Below are 14977 nucleotides of genomic sequence, written 5' to 3'. Positions count from 1 at the left end.
GGAAAAACCTGTTTGGACTATTAACACTAATGTACTTTGAGAGAACTTGTTTCAGCTAAATTGTCAGCTGATAGTCAATCGGTTTGAAAAATGAAGTCTTAAATATGTAAACCCTCCCCCAGCCTCTTTAGTGTCCTGTTTAGAATGATGGAAGAAGAGGATTCGGACTGGCTTTTGCATATTCCTGATATCATGTATGCATGTATCCAATGTGCTGTACTTGCAGAATTGATATTCAGGATAATATGTTTAATCTCCAATTGCAAAAAATAACTTCACACGCAGCTAATTCCATCTGCTGGAAAAATAAGAGCGAGGCTAACTTCATCGCTTATTTGGGACCTGCTTTTTGCTGTGCTAATTACTATGTATGAACTTTGGAAATTTGCATAATTTTTTGGCAAACCAAAGCGGCAGCCATTTAATTTAGCATTTTATTAACTTTAAACATCCCTAGCAACTCCTAAGCTACTTCTAGTTCATTTTGTGGTTTTGGTGTTTTACAAGCTTTGATTTAGTGAGCTTCTGTAACTTTTTTTTTTCCTTTCCTTGTAATGACTTTATATATCTATATCTATATCAGCAGCTTTCTGCCATTTCCAGCAGCTTTCAACCTGCAATCTTACACAAAATTCCTTCTGTCATTCAAACAAAGTGTTGAAATTAAATTCTTGTAAAACGAATGCTAAACCAGTAAAATGAGAAGTTAGGTTTTGGTCACTCTTCTGCAGTGTGAGAAGAGCACTTGAAATACTTTAAGTGTAGATGGTTTTCACAAAGTAACCTTGGGGAAACTGGGGCATGTCAAGTCTGGTCCTGATTCTGCTAAAAGCTGCTCTCATGGTATGAATTCTTAACTTCCAAAGATGTTGGATATAAAATCATCATTGCTGATAGCTACTGAATGTTCTCTCTAAGTAAAAGGCTGGGTTTTGACACATTTTCAGCTTCTCAAGGTCTTTAGTAATGCTTTTTCCACTTGGTTTGCTTTACTTGTGACCTCCTCCTTTTACTGATTTTGCTGGTTGGCAGTCAGTGGAGGCGTATAATCTGTAAAATATTAAAACGGTTGGAATTTTATAGTAAAAATACTGTCTGCTTTATTGGAATGCTATTATTTACCAGCTAATTTTCTTTTGGACGCAATAGACTGGATTAACTTAATCTGAACTATTCTTTCTGCGTTACGGTGTTAGCCCGCGTTCTGTCTCAGTACGATCAGAAACTTCCTATTTTGCTGTGGGCAACTGCAGTCCCGTGTCTTTGTCCCTCTTTCCTCCTCCTTCTTTCTCCGTTGATCACTTAAGAATGCAGTTTCTTCCTTGGGATGAACGGGGTTATATTGCTGGGCTTTTTAATTCCTCTCTAATTGGCAGAAAGCCAAGCATAAAGTCTTGTTCATAATCACTCTGGAGATTTCTTTGTACATGCTATTCTTTTCTTTGCATGCTAGCATCACTGAAAAGATTTTTATTTTTTTTTTCCCCTCCTAAGTCTAGACCAGGCATAATTATGTTTGTGTGTATGTGTAGGCTTGAGCGTTACCACTCTGCAGCCCAGCAAGCAATTTGAAGTCCTTGGGCAGTTTAAGACCAAAATTTCTTGTACCATCAAAGGCAGCAGCTATCCCTCTGCATCTAGGTAGGTGAAACACTTTTCTGTTGTATCTAAACTTCAAAGACTAACTCATGGCTTGTGCCTGTGGTTTGGCTTTCTGCAATGTGTCATACTGGAGGCTATATTTTAAAAAAGAGTTTGGACATGGGGTTCACCAGCTCATGTGCTTCCAGAGGCAACCCAGTTCCCTTTTGATTTATAAAGCTCTTCATTGAGGTCTTTGTTCTGAACTTTGCCTCACGTAAGCCTTTACTGCGAAGCGTAAAAATCTTTTCCATCATGAAGCCTCCACTCTGGCGTTGGGACTGTGGTCTTAATGTATTTATGTCTTCAAACCTTTTGTGCTTCCTCCTGTCTTGACTCCTGAGGTCGAGAGAAGCTCCCTGTAAACATATATGCAAAACTACCCCTTATTCTCCTGCTGTTAGGCTGCGCTTGCTTTGGTATTGTGCTGCCTGTCACGCTGACTGCGACTTTTCTCACTCATTTCCCTTCCTGAGTGCCTGCACATGTCCTGTCCTGGGGAGAGGAGAGCTGTCCCTGTGCAGGACGTGTGTGCCCTCGGCAATCCACTGCTGAACAGTCAGGGCGTGCAAGGCATGGTAGCTTGAGACAAATGTCAGAGACTTGGTAAATGAACTCTAAAAACACCCTTTAAGGAAAGCCTGTCCTCTGGAAATGGGGTTCTAGACCTCAATTTAACCATCCCAGCACCAGAGCTTGCCATTGAGTGTGGGACAGGCTTTTCTTGCCTTTTTTTTGTTTTCATTTAATTTCCTCTCTAAAGAAGGATGGCACTCACCTCATTAAAAAAAAGAGGTAAACTTTATCTTAATAAACACATGAATGAAGTGATGCAACGAGTGCTTGTTTATGCGTCTCAAATCTAAGTAAATCTGCCATCACTTCTGAAATTCGGGCTGTGGGAGGATTACTGATAGCAACGAATCCATCTTCCATGGTGGTGTTAAAAAAAAAAAAAATCCCTGTGTTTCTCTTAGAATGCTTATGGATTTTTTTTTAGATGCAGTGGGACTGCAGATGTAGTCATATTAAAATGTATAATAACGCGCTTTGAATTGGTCTCCCAGCAGAAGCAGTTGGAGACGTGGCTTTGGTACAAGTTACTGGGAATTCTCTTTTAATGCAGCTTTGCAGCCTGTGCTGCAAATGGGAGCTCAGAGCAGTTTGAGTCACGCTCTCTCCGTGGATGGTGCATGGGATGCCACCAACAGTGGACTAAACCAGTTTTCCTTATGATTGCTTTATTAGGCCTTAACAGCTTATGGGATTGTTAAAATGGTGTCCGCTGATGTGTCAGCTGTAGGCTGTGGGCTAAATGGTAGTAGTTCACATACCTTTGTAGCAAATGCCTCTGCAGCATTCTGCATACTCTTCTCACCTTAAAAGTGTTTGTTTCCCCCCCCCCCCTTTTTCCTCTCTTGGATCTGTAGATGTAGCCAGTGAGGGAAGGGTTGTGTATGGATTTTGTGAAGTTTACACAGCTTCAGCCCTGGCCTGACTGAATCCAAGGAAGCAAAGGCACCAGAGTGTCCAGTCATCTTTGGGAAAACATTTTTAAGAGGTTGGGAAGAATTTAACTCAGAAAAAAGTCAAGGAACTTAGATTCTGAGTGTAAAATTGTTGCATCTGTAGTGGAGCTATACAGAGCAAGTTCGTTGATGTTGCTAGTTGCATTAATATTGGTTGTAAGTTTGTGGGTTTTTTTGAAACTCTTTCTAGGTCTAGGGGAATCCCCCCTGTCCCCGAGCCCTCCCTTGTGTTACTTGGGTCACAGCATACCAGTGAGGAATTGTTTTTTTTCAGGTGGCTGTCTGGGCAGAACAAAGGCAGTTAAGGACGGAGGAGTCTTGTCAGGCTGCTTTCCATTTGCAGAAGCCTAGAGATTATTTTTTTTAAAGTAAATGTAGAAGCCTGTGATCACAGAGAGAGAAACTTTACTGGGGTATATGCGAGGCAGAGGCTGTTGGGAGAAGGCATGTCTTTAATTAGACCAACTGGTATCGCTGGGGTGGAGGGGAGGATGAGTGAGCTTTTGCACATGAATAAACATCAACGTATATTTTATCAGAATTGCAGTTTGGAAGCAGGGATATACTGTGAGGTGCCATTTGGCTTTGGGGTGTCTGGGGACCTTTCTGTGTCTTCCATATATTGGCCACAGTTATGGAAGAAGCTGCATATATCAGTTTACAAACATAAAGTGCAATTCTTTAAGGGAAGGTAGGGTGCAAATTGCTCAGGTAAAATGAGCCAGTGTTTTCAAGCTGAAGTCAGTAAAACTAGACAGTGCCAGCAAGTGATACCTGTGTCCTGAGTTTAATATATTCACAGTGGTGCCCAGGAGGATTAGTGAGAGATGCTTTAACTTAAAGCTAGTAGGAACAGCAGTGCTTTTTTCCTCTGAAAAGTGGTGTGCTTTTACTGGAATAAGCTAAATGCAGGCATGTTGTTAAGCTTAATATATGCCTGTGTGGGTACTTGAGAAAACATCCCATTAAGTAAACTAGTAACTTTCTTCTGGGGAGATGCTGAGAATATCACCTTTGCTGCCAGTCAGGGCCAAGCCAGGCTTATTAGCAGCTTGTAAGCGACAGCCCTACTTTGCTTTGTAGGTATTTTAAGTGATGAGGGTAGCAGAGCTAGAGGGAGAGGTGATAACGTCTGTGCTGTTTTTTTCCTTTTTAGAGGAGGAGGAGATGGGACTAATTGCATACCTTCCAATTTCAGTTACTTCATTACTGAATAATCATTGGAGCAGCCCTGCAATCTGCTCTGATAGCAGATAAGTGGCGTGGCTTGCAGCACTTTAATCTAAACAAAACTTAAGTGCTTTTTCCTTTTTCCCTGGAGTGAAACTGTAATTTTGTTACATGAATGTTAGCCAGGATAGAGTTGTTTTTGCAGTTGTCATGATGCTTCTCTGGGCTTTGTGCGTGTTAGAGGCGTGTCCCCAGCGTATGTAGCAAAAATACCCTAAAATACTGCATTCCCTTAACTGGCAACTTCAGTTGAAGGTTTTCCAAGTGCTTTGCCAGGTGAAGATCTGTTTAGCTTTGACGTTAGGTGTCTCAAAGGGTTTAGATATAAACCAATGAACGTTTAGATTGTATTTCCTTTCCGTAGTGATACATGTTAATTAGTTTCTCTGTCTGCATTAGGCCCTGAATAGTCAAGTAAAACAGCCTGAGCACACCTCTGCTACCACGTCTGCTGCTTCAGCGTACGAGTCCCTGTGGTGAGAGTGGTCACGTTGATGAGGCTGTAGCAGATTTGCGTAGTTTTGGTTCCCCAGTGTAGAAATGGTGTTATATGCAACCCATATGATGCTGAAGAGAATTATTGGGCAGAGCTTCAGATCGGGTTTTTGTCTTTCTTTGAAATGGAATAAAAGCTCATTCATACATCAGGCTGAATCCTGATAAAATGCCTTCTTGGAACTGATGTTTCTGAAAGATGCTGATTGTGAGGTACTGGCTTAAGGCCGTGTGAGCACCGTAGACAAGTGTCTGGATTTTGTGTAGCATAGTACTGGGCAAAACTTAAACTCTTGTCAGGCAAACTTTTTCTGGGCTGCCATAGAACTGTTAAATCTGATCTATTCCTAAAAAGACAGCTGACTCTGCAGTCTGAGCCACATGCAATTCTTTGTCTCTTATTTTGACTTGAATGGAAAAGTAGTTTGTTTTTGCATTAAATCGATCTCAACTGTCACTGCCCCAAAGGGGGTCTGTTCTTGCAGGCTCTGCTTGGACTCCAGGCAGAGTGCTCTTGGCTCTCGCTGCTTTTTGCTGTAAGCACAGTAACTCAAGTCAGGGTGATGGGAGGATGGTAACCCACTAAGACAGATAGTTGTTGACAGGTAAAACGTCTTGGGGAAAGAAAATACGATACACTTTTAAAATGTTGATAGTTTTTGTGCGTTTGGGCTTGGTTGTGTTGGTTGTAACTGGGCCAGTGGGGTTGATCATGTAGAGCGATTCAGTATGGATCCAATTGCAGCATTAAGCTCTTGGAATAACTTCAGGTGAAGTGATGGTGAATTTCAAAGAATTAAAGAGTCTGAGGCCCCTTAGTTGGGTCTTGCATTTATAGAGTGACTTTCAGAGGGAAAGACCCAAACATGCTTTGCAAACTAGCCTGTGCATCGTGCACTGGAGTGGATCCATGCTTTGATAAGAACAATATGGGTTCTTTTAATGAGATGAACTGCATCACCTTTTTTTAAGGAGGTATTTATTCGTATAGAGGGAAAAACACTTTATTCCTGTGAAAATATGTAGCTGGTCAGAGGAAGGGTCTGCAAAGCACAGCTCCTTCCTTCGAGTGGGCAAAGCTCCTCCAACCCGTATGCTTGTGGGGAAGGCAAGCACTGTTGCTTAGAGCAAGAGCTTTGCATCTTTTGTGCTGAGGCGGACTGCTGGCTGACAAAATGGTGTCTCTCACAGATGTCTCAAACCCACAGTGCTGGGTTCTGCTTTGTTAGTTGCTGAATGGTTGTGTGTGGTTGTGTTCCATTTCTCCAGTAAAAAAAGCTAATCCTACATCTCAAAATGGTCTACTTGCCTTCCCAGCGCTGCGCTCTAGTATTTTGGAATTGCCCTTGGGTCTGCGCAAGTTGACGAGGCTCTTGTGGCTATTTGGGATGGTGAAGTTGCCTTCCCCACGCTCCGCTTCTCCTCTTGAATTAGTTAACAAGCTTCCACGACAGCCACCCAGCCTTGGCTCTTCTCTGGCCTTTATTTACCTCTTAATGGTTGAAGTGTGCCTCAGTACTTCCTTCCTCTCTTTGTTGTGTCTGGCTTGGGGGTTTGATCGCCCCTCTGAAGCAACGTACGGTTGCTTGAATCAGCACACGTGACTGGGAGGGTAGTTGATGAGTGTCCACAGGTCTTCGTGAGCTGGGATGGGTACACTGGAGCTACTCGTGTGCTTCAATATCCAGTGCTCAGTTATGGTCCATTTTGACTGTAGAAAATGTATTGAAGGCAAATGATCCAGTACTGGAGACTTTTTCTAGGGAAAAAGTTTAATGAGTACCTGAAGGGCTGCAATCCTGTAGATTGTGTGTGGTGTCATGTAGCTGTGAGCAAGTTTTCCTTATTGCAGAAGCTGGATTGATTCCTCGGGGCTGGATAGCATCTGATCTTTATGCGAGGGAGGGGAAAAAGCTGTCCGACTTTAATCTGAATTTACTAGGTAGTTAATAAGAAAGACCTCTGCCCTGAGTAACTTGTTCAGCCTATGTTATGTTGCAGGAGCTCCATGGAGATGAAGCCTGCTGGCTTTATTTTGCTCTGAAATCTGTTTGGCTTAAAATTGCCTCCAGAATCTCAGCCCCCACGGTACTTCAGGCTTACAACTGCTGGGTGTTTAAGAGCTGAGGCTGGGGCAAAGCCAGGATGCTTTGGTGGCTGAGAGGTGACATTGGCACGTGGAACTTGTCATTCAGGTGTCCTCATGCTGAGAGCAGTGTGCCTCTTGCCTGTCTCTTCTTCCCTCTATAATTTGCAATTTGTATTTAAAAGCAGAGGGATTTAAATTTTGTTTTCTCTGCAGTTGTGGTCCACAGAAGCAATTAGCTGTCGTGATGTTTGGTGCTGGAGCTGCCTGTGGTGACTGATTGCGTAAGCTGGTGTTGCGAAAGTGAGCAGGGAACAAGTGAAGGTATCTGCAGCAGTCATTTAGAAACTGGTCTAATTCAGGTCTGAATCAAGCTCAGGCTCAAACAGGTTGTGGAATTTATTTATACAATACCACTGGGGTGTGTGGCATTGCAGAGAAATAAACAGTGGTTCCCAGCCCTGAGGCTTGTGTTGGGTATTAGATAACGAGGGATGGGGTAATTATAGCCAGGGACCTGGGTGGAGGGGTTAGGAGAGGGTGAGGGTTACATCTGTGTGGAGAACATGAAATGTTCCTTGTTGTGCCTGCAGCTTGTTAATGGCACTGTTAAGAAATTGTGGGTGCGTCTGAGGTTATAGGAAGGATGGAGGTCAGCTTTGCAGAAGGAAGTGTTGAGTGAGTTATAGGAGACGCGTGGATTCATAAGAGAAAGCGGAAGGAGGTGAACTGAAACTAGTCAAGTGTACAGGGAGTGGCTGGGTTCACACGGAAGCTTAACATGCAAAAGTGATGGCACTCGAGGGTCTTGAGGAATTTGGGTGTTAGAGCAGCGACTGGGAATCCACACGCAGACCCCTAAATGTGTGTGCTTGATGAGAATGGAGGAACGGGTAAAGAAGGGGGTCCATCACGGCGATGGAGAGCTTTGTGGTCTCTCCTTTTTGCTGTCCCTGCAGCCTGGGCTGCTGCGATGACAAAGCAGCTTCTGCCCAGCCACCCAGCAGGACTTTTCCTTGTGGCGGAGCAGCCGCCTTCGACTGTAGTTTGCTGGAGTCTTTTTGGGGTGTACTTGGTCAGTTGGCACTGAAGACCTGCTTGAATTGGTGGTGCTCCACATGTCAGCAACACATTGATTGTTGTTCCTGCCTGCCCTTTGCACTGGGCAAACCGGATCTTTTGGGTTTTAAGAGCTGGTTGGTAGTTGTGACACCGTTAATGTGTAACTAATTTCCTTTTTCCTTCCCTTTTGCTCTTCAGAAATGCCATTCTCATGAGTGTACAAGGAACCTACAGAACTGTAATGTCTAACCCTACATGGAATAACAGCTCTTTGAAGGTACCACCCTTTTTTCACTACATGGCTTTGCTATAGGTTGGGTGAATGTTGCACTGATCTTTGCTTCTAAGCTCGAAATTGAAGAACCATGTGTTATGTAATGCTATCTCTTCCAAAAGGGTGACAGTGCTGTGACACTCCGGTCTCTGATTTCCAGAAAAACCATGTGCAACCCAGCACTTGATCTGGGGTGCCAAGGGGCCATCCCTGTTTCTCTGGGAACGATCTCTTCAGGCAGGTCTGGTGTTGTCTTAGGAACAGATGGTGGTTTCTATTCAGAGCCGAACTAAGCTTTCTTCGTACTTGGTGGCCATCTTTGGAAACATATTGACCTTCTTTTTTAGTGACGCATGATGGCTTGCCTGTTTGTCTTCAACTTAATGACCTTCTGGATCGTCTCTTTTGTCGAGAGCGTTCTAGCTGTATTTATGAAGAACATCAGGATAAAGTGCAGTTACACTTTAACATTAGATTGAAATGCCTTGGCTGTTTGTGCTGCATTAACCAGCTCTCAGGTGTTGGCTTGCTCTGCTGTCTGATCCCGCAGTGATGCCATAATACTGAATTTTGGACTGCCCTGTACGTTACCGTGGCAACAGACTGATGTCACAGACTCAAGGACATGACTTCAGTGTATGATCATGCAGAGGCACGATCACATTTGTGAAGGAGAAAGCTGACTAATGCACATCTCAAAAGCAAACAAGGGGAATGCAGGTTACAGCTGACCAAGCAAGGTGCTTTGGTATGAAAATTCCCCTCTTAGGCAGAGGAGGGGCTGATCATGTCTTTTAAGACAGGAACAGTCGTCGTGGTGAGCTTCTCTTTACCACGGATAAGCAGACGTCTTGCAGGTATCCTATATCTTTTAAACAGGTGGTGTTCTGGGGAGGGGAAACTTGCTCTTTGGTTTCAGAGCTTTGAAAGGGCACTTGTTTTAATTTTAAAGAACTTCTCAGTGGTCTTGTAAGCATGCTGAGAACACTTCGACTTGCTTAATGTTGTTCAAACAGTTTAATTGGTTTTCCAAAGCTTTTATTTTATCCATAACATTGGAGGGTGAAAGGGGAACTCTGCATCTGCATTATGGTCACATTTTCCTATATCCTATTAGCAGATTCCAAGATTGTTTAATGTGATCTCCACCCATTTCATTTGGCTGCAACCTTTGCTCCCATGAAAACAAGGCTGATTGTTCAGAATTGCTGTGTGTATGTGCTTTGGCACGGCATGAAGGTACCTATAATAACACAACCATTGTCTGGAAAAAAAAGCAGTTTGCAGTAATAACTACAAATAAAAGGGTGCAGTACAGGGGCAAGACAGATAATGGTTGTTTCCCCCCCCCCCCCCCCCCCCCTTACGTACAGCAGAGTCTCAACATGGTCACCCCTCAGCATGATAGGGATGTGGGCTTTAGCATAGTATGTGAATATTGGGAATAAGGGACTGAAATATTTGCATGTTGTTCCAAGTTTCTCTTTCCTGGACGCGGTTCCATTGCTCATATCTACGGATGAGGAGACTGAATGACTTTTGCACAATGCGGTATTTTATTTGCATGCTGTGAGCAGTTTAACAAGTGTGTGTGCTAAATGAAGCATTCCCACTTTCAGTTAGCAGCTGACGCACCCTTAAAATAAAAAAAAAAAAAGTGCCTTTAGGTTGAACAGTGGGGTTTTGAGGGGTGACATTGTGCTGTGTGTTTGAGCGGATGGTTGGTCGTGCCAAGCCTGAATGTTAACTTGAAATGCTGTGGGATTCAGCAAATAACCAACTAAAACTCCTTCGTGCTGAAGTAATTTTTGCTCATCTCTGCACTTTGTGGAATAAAAGCAGTTATAGCACAAGATCTGGAAGTAATGTTATTGTTTTAAATGTTCAGTGTCACAGGAATTGAGGATATTTAACAGAAACTGGCATTTCTTATAGCAGTTTGGTTGCCTCCCAGGACAGGAAGCTGTAGAGTGTTAAAAAAGAGGCAGGGAGGGAGTTTAACAACCTGCTCTCTAAATCAGGATGCTTGGATTCAGTGCCTGGCCTTGAGCTGAAAGGACTGGAAGCTGTGCAAGATTCAGTGATTCACGCTGCTCTGCAGCGGACAAGAAGATACTGGTGATGGACTATCAAGAAGGCAGCCTTGCTAAAAAGAGAGACTTTGTGATACGGTAAAGGGGAAGGAAGTCGGGAGAACTTAGAAAAGGAACAGATGTTTTTGGAGGTGGGGAAAAACTTGACTATCCACGTAGTTTGCTCTTGCAGCGCAGCCAGCAGAAGGAACTTGGTACCTGAAGTGCTAAGGCTTGGACAACAGGCCCAAGCCAGAGTTGACTTATAGATGAATCCTGTATATTTTATAACTGATAACCATTGTGCTAGTAGGTATTGTGCTAGGTTATAACAAACCACCTTTGCTGATGTAAAAAGTGCTAAAGTGTTGGAAGTACTGAAGCCTGAACAACAGGCCCCGAGCTGAAGCTGCTAACTTAGCATGTAGTCATTAACGAAGTATGTATGTTCACTAGTGAAAGATGCAGCTTAGACAGAATATAATCAGTAGTGAGGATGAAATGCTGAGAGAATGTATCCAACTTTCCTTTCTCATCCTTGTTCAAGGCTGAGAACCCAAGTATTCGGTCTTGTTAGAAACTCCCTTGGTTTTCCCACCCCGAGCCCTGGCCAGGCTTTGGGTGGAATCCAACAGAAGAATGAAACCAGATATTTTCTGCTCAAAACAAAGGTGCCAGTTATTCTGGCTTGCTGATTTCTAGCAGATAGGGCTGGACCCACTTGCAGTGACTTTGGAAGCCTCACCTATGGGTGGATGCACTGTGTAGGACTTCCCACTTGCCAGGACAGGCTCTCCAAATCCTCGCTGCAACCGGGGCTGCCCAGTGCCTGCGGGTCTGGATGATGGTGACGGGTGCAAGTGGTGATGGGTCTTTCTTAATCATTATTCTCTCCTGTAGTAATGATTTGATGCATTACCCTGTATTTTCCTATTTGTTTGGTTTAAGTGCACTATTCTGTATTTTCTTACTGTATGTTTTCTGTATTACTCTGTTACATTATTTATCACCAGTAAAACACACCTACTCTTTTCACTCTGGTGTCTGAGTTTAATTGGTACCCTTAATCAGCAAAACAATACCAAACAAAAGTAGGCATACCCAGTATTTAGGACAGGGATCCTGGAAAGCCGCTCTTCAGTGCCGCGACGCTTTTCTGTTTGACAAATACCTCGTATGGTGACATCTCGCAGAGGTGAGTAATATAAGCACCTGTGAGTTTGTGCAAAGGTCCGTGTAAAAGAGTTTTGAGGTGTTAGATACTTCTCTTTAACAACAATAAAAAAAAAAAATCTTCATGGATGTATGAAATGCTAATTAAAGCAGGAAGCCAAGAGGGATACCGTTCCCTGAGAAGGAAATAATGACAGAAGATGCATTAAAAAAGAGGGAGAGGTTGCTTGTAGGGTGTGTTTATGGACTGTGATGACTGGAAGTGTGATAAGAGATTGCTGATCCCATGTATCAAAGTATGAGTGGCAGTGATTTTTCAAGTTGTTGAAACTTGCATCCAAAAAAAATATATTTTGCTCTTACTAATAGCTTAATCCACTGTAATTGACTGTGAAATAAACCTGGGGGAATTTTCCCATCTGTATGTGGTGCACAGCCTCTTTGCTGTCTACTTGGCAACTGTACCTTCAGATAATTAAAAGCTGTTTTTTAAATCCATTCTTCTTTCAGGTCTTATTTTTTTGCATCTTGTTACTTCTCTGAGAGCCATCAGTCATTCTTCTGGCTAAGGTGTAAAAACCAAGACAATGTGGTTTTAGGAAAGGAAAACTGCAGATGAATCTTGTTACTTTTCAAAAAAACAAAACACAAAGGCTAAAAACTAGGTGAATGCGTGAGGCTTTTTAACATGCACATCACTGCTACGTTTCTAAAAATAATTTTAACTTTCCTAGTCCAGTATGTTTGCTTTGACTTTCTAAGGTCTCATGCCACTTGCCTCTCAAAAATCAATAACCAAACCTCATGGCTGCTTTTGCTTAGGAAGCAGTTGTGATTACCCAGAATTACAGGAGTTGTTCAGCGCGGGGATCCTCTGGTTTCAGCACATAGTTTCATCGCTCTGTAGTGTTTTGAGAGGCCGAAGGGTGGGATGCGGCTACAATAAGTTTCCAGATTCCTAACAGTGTGAGGGACTGTTTTTAATAGTGATGATAAAAACAGCTATTCCCAGTTGGAGGTTAGTCAGTGGTACAATTATCAGAGCTATGAAATAGTGCAGGGATGGCTCGGAATGGAAAAACTAAGGCTTGAAACTCATTTTCTTGAGGGAGCTGTTTGAAACTATTTCCTGCAAGCTCAGAGAGAATTAGTAAGAGATGTTAAATGGTGAGAGAACAAGCTGATGGGGCTTGGTGATTACTTCAGTCATTTATTTTTCAGGCTAGCAAACTTCAGCTGGCTTTTGGGAGAGGGATTTGGTAGCAATTTCTTGACGAAAGCCAGTGTGGTGAGTAGGAGCTCTGGAGCTCTCATGTTTGATTTGTAAGGTTATGGTCTTCTGCTGGATGGTGTGCTCACACCAGCTGCTCCGCTGGGGAGCCTAAAAATGTGCTGAGTATTTTCACAGTAAAGTAACAATCCCCAGCTCAAAATCTGGTTCACTTAAATTATCCTTTTTAAAACACAGTTGTGGGTACCTTATTTTCTGCTTAGTTTCCTGGTGATTTGGTGTTTCTTATTCATATTTTCTCCATTTTGTCCAAGAGGAGGAAACCCTGAAAAGAGAATATTGATTGTACTGTGGGGGAGCAGTGGGGAATTCTGAGATAGCAATACATATATTTTTCCTTTTCTGTCTTGCTTATAAAGCTGTTTTTGCGTTAATAAGTCTGAAAGTGTTATGAAGCAAACCCAAATGTGATACTTTCAGCTGAACTTTTCTAAAAGTTGATACTTCTAAAACGGTCATTAACCTGGAAAGAACTGAGCCAGAATTATTTCTGGTGTCCTGTTGTAGGTCCATGCTACTGAATTTTGAAGATGAAACATGAAAAGGGAAAGCTCTCACAGTTAGCTTCTGCATGCTGAAGTGCCTTGTTATCCTTTACTTAAATTTTGATGCTATTTTGGGGCCTTTCTTTTTTTTCTTTTTAAGAATGAATTATAGCAGAATTCATCCTATGCTTGGAATTTCTGAACATTTAATTGTGTTAGTTGCTAGGCGTATCAGCTACAAAGCTCTTTGAAAATATAAAACTATTTTTACTTCAAGTAACTCTTGAGTTATTAATGGAAAAAAAAATCTTTAAAAATGTAGCCAAAAAAAGACAAAAGATCCACAGAATTGGTAGGTTTCAACATTAGCTTAGATTTTAAACAGTCTTTTGAAACCATCATGTAAAAAGATACTGTATTTAATGTTGGTCTCTGCTGCAGTTTATCGGCCAAAACCCCAAGCTTATCTGTAGCTTAGTTCATCAGAAGATGTTCTGTGTATGATGTGCTTCTAAAAATTTGTATAAAACCAAGCAGATATTTTGGCTGGGAAAGATTTTCTTAGTGTGTACTCTTGCTTGCCTTCTGTCTTCATCTTAGGCAATCCAGCCAGAGCATGCCGCTGGTCACATGCCTGTGCCCTGTGCTTGAGTGTTCAAAACCCTTTCTGGGTCTCTCTGAGCAGGTTCTGTAGGTTGCAAACTGCAAAGCAGTTCAGTGGCGAGAAACATCCTCCGCATCCAGATGCTGTTTCCTGGATGGTTCACCTGCATTTGTGTGGCCCCAGCTCTGCTCATCGATGCACTGTCTCCTCCCTGGGCCTGCTCCTGCTGAGCTGTGTATGCTTGGACGATCTCTGCTGTGTGATGGCTGCAAGGGCCTAGTTCTGTGTGATGGATAACTAGGGGGTCTGCTTTGCTGGCGGCGGTGTGCCAAGGGCTGTTGTGAGTCTCATCTGCATTGCTGTGTTAGTCCTTCTGTCGCTGGCTTGGATTACATCTTTATTTTGCTGGCTTTGACACCCTGCTGTCCTGTTTCCTTGCCATGCGCGTGTATGACTTCATCCTGCAGGCCTGGAACTGTCGGAGAGATGATAGCGTGGTGCACGACGGTAGGCAAAAAATATGCTGCTGGATTGAAATGATGGGGCCTCGTCCTGCCTGTAGTGAGCAATGTCTCCGGCACCATGACAGATTAATCTTCTAACGAAGAGTGAAGATTGGCAGCCTTTGATGTGCAGTCTAATTGACAATGTATGATTCTTGTGTGTGGTGTCAGTTAAACAGCACCAGCACTTAATGGCAAAGGCAGAAGAACTTTAATTTGTTTAGATTTTGTGCAAAGTTGTGTGGTGAGTTAGCCTTGGCCAACAGCCAAGCGCCCACCCAGCTGCTTGCTCGCTCCCCCTCCTCAGTGGCACCGGGTGCAATAGGCTTAGAGAGCTTAAAGGTCAAGATAAATCAAGGAGATTACTGATTACTGTTGCGGACAAAACAAAAAAAATTATTGCCAGTTAAAATAGATTTGAGTAGCGAGAAACAAAGATAAACATTATGCCAACACCTTTCCCATTTTGCTGCAGGGGATTACCTGCCCTGCCATGGAGCACCTTCTCTCTATCCTTCTCTGATCTCAGCAG

General features: G+C 42.9%; 1 protein-coding gene across 8 annotated transcripts in view; it reads left to right on the top strand.

Annotated features, from left to right (window-relative positions):
• Positions 1–14977, top strand: part of FBXO34 (F-box protein 34) — a 40807-nt gene that overhangs the window by 5715 nt on the left and 20115 nt on the right. For 4 of the 8 annotated variants that reach the window (XM_074869144.1, XM_074869151.1, XM_074869139.1 and 1 more), the window contains exon 2: positions 8242–8320. The exons of 2 other annotated variants lie outside the window; for them this stretch is intronic. The gene's annotated coding sequence lies outside the window, so the exon portion shown is untranslated. Of the gene's footprint in view, positions 1–1532; positions 1642–7629; positions 7875–8241; positions 8321–14977 lie in introns of those variants that run through there. 2 more of the 8 variants (XM_074869140.1, XM_074869141.1) reach the window with 2 other exon arrangements.

Source organism: Strix uralensis, chromosome 4 (genome assembly GCF_047716275.1).
Source record: "Strix uralensis isolate ZFMK-TIS-50842 chromosome 4, bStrUra1, whole genome shotgun sequence".
NCBI lineage: Eukaryota > Metazoa > Chordata > Aves > Strigiformes > Strigidae > Strix > Strix uralensis.
This window is presented reverse-complemented; position numbering and strand designations above follow the sequence as displayed.